Source organism: Cupressus sempervirens, chromosome 4 (assembly GCF_028749045.1).
Source record: "Cupressus sempervirens isolate cs-2001-9-10 chromosome 4, ASM2874904v1, whole genome shotgun sequence".
In the NCBI taxonomy this organism is placed as follows: Eukaryota; Viridiplantae; Streptophyta; class Pinopsida; order Cupressales; family Cupressaceae; genus Cupressus; species Cupressus sempervirens.
Window position 1 is genome coordinate 27,893,335 of NC_143121.1, and position 2,166 is coordinate 27,895,500.

Below are 2,166 nucleotides of genomic sequence, written 5' to 3' on the forward strand. Positions count from 1 at the left end.
ATAATATTTTTTAGTCTGCATGGGTTAATGACTTTGATGGAAAGGCTTGAGGTGTATAACAATCATGTTATAACTTTTGTGCTACAAATTCTTAATCAAAGCATTAAAGACAATGTAACTTTCCAAGAGAATGTCTTCCTTATTTGTCATATTCTAGTTATCATGAAGTTTGTTTAGCTTGACAACTAAAGATAAATTTGTATGCCGAAAACATATTTTGTACAACAATTGTGCCAAAAAAGTCCACTGACCTTGTAGATGTTCATTGTATGTCCTATGTTAGTTAGGTTTGTGGAATCAAATTATGTAGAGTATAGGGAAATGATACATTTGGCAATTGATGACATGTGGAAAATATTCAAGCTTCAAAATTCTACTCCCAAGAATGATTTTTGTCGAATATCTGCTAAGAATATCAAATTGGGCTTGTTAATACCCTTCACAACTTGAATGAAGCAACAGAACTTGACTCTAGTCTATATGGCTGGTGTTGGTGCAACTTCTTTAATTGATGGTGTTACACAATATCACAGTCAGGTCCACTTGATCATTTCTATCATTTTTTGGGATATCATGATGTAGCCCAACTACTCTTTGGTTAGGTAGATTGTTTAAAGGTGAGGTTTATCCCTCTTGAACCCCACCATATGACAACAGTAACTCTAGAGCCTTCACAGATTTCAATATCACAGTCTCAAAGGTCATAATTAAGTAATTTTGATTCAAGGAATAGCCCAAGTCAAACCAAAAAGTCACATTTAGCATCAAGAGTATTAGAACTTTCAGCAATTACTAATTCATTAGAGTTTATAGAAAATGTTTTTCCTTTTCTAGGAAAATAACCACTGTTGGTTTTGTCTTAGGATCATGAAAAATTTGATTTAGGATGTCTCCAGGTTTCTCGCCCTGATAATTATACAGTAAGGAAGCACTAGGGAATATTGCCAGTACACAAATTTATCATAGTTTAGTCATGGATACAAATTCCCCAGTCTTCAAATGGGCTAGCTAGAACTACGCAAGTTTCATCATCTTAGCACGAGTCAGTGCAACCATTAATAAGCCTATTGGAAAAGGAACTACCCTCTAGGCATATCTTAAGCCAACTTGAACATCTTCATTATCTCTTGGGAGAATTTGAAAGACATGAAAGCATCTTGCCTCTTTTAGAACATACATTAGTAGAAAGAAAGACAAATGGTGAACTAGATTATCTAATGTTTGCATTTGCAGAGAATGATAGAGATGATGGAACTTCTTAGTTGAGTTCAAATTGTCAACAAAAAGTTAAAAAATTGGGCCACCAATGTGTGGGAATGGAACAATTGTTGGGGTGGGAATTGCTTCTACATCTAGGCGTTCTCTTCACATACATCATTGAGCATTCTTTTTGGGTTTGGAGTTGAAAATACAAGGCCTAAGAGTGCAACATCATCAGGCATACTTTCCTAGATGGTACTAATACTTGATACCAAAGTTGCAAGAGAATACTTGGTGAAAGTAGTAGACTTATTGCTAGAGTTTTCTCAAGAAGATACAACAATCAATATTAGTATGTGTAACCCAGGCTTGTTAATTTGTCTTTTCTAGATGCTTAATAACTTTGAATCTCTTATTCATTTAAATATTTTGAAATGCATCAATTAGTTATCAACAGATCTAACTTTTTTATACTACTTGCATTGAGCACATGCAATGAACCATCCTATCCCTCACCTTGAGCATCATGATGGATATCTTATTTCTCAAATACATGGTGAAGCACTTAATGCATTTTACAATCTTTGTAAGATAAACAAGAGAAGACAAGAACAAGTAGTAGAAAATGGCATCATTCCACATTTAATGCACTTTATTGTTACTGTTGATCTCAGATTGGTTTTGACAATTGAGTGTCAACACACTTAAAACATTCACTAAGTTCATATTGAACTAAGTAATACATGTCGAGTATGATATGTAAAAATAGACTGTGCGGAGTTGTAATGAGTGCCGAGTCACTCATGTGCCGAGTCACTCATGTGCCGAGTCACTTAAGTGCCGACCAGACAATATATGCCAAGTAATTCAAATGTCGAGCAAACAGTAGATGCTGAGCAGTTCACTCACTTAAAAAATTCACTAAGTTCATATTGAACTAAGTAATACATGTCGAGTATGATATGA

The 2,166-nt window shown here is 34.5% G+C and overlaps 1 pseudogene; it reads left to right on the forward strand.

Annotated features, from left to right (window-relative positions):
* Positions 1–480: 480 nt before the first annotated feature.
* Positions 481–1,908, forward strand: LOC149559782 (MAP3K epsilon protein kinase 1 pseudogene; annotated as a pseudogene).
* The last annotated feature ends 258 nt before the right edge of the window (positions 1,909–2,166 follow it).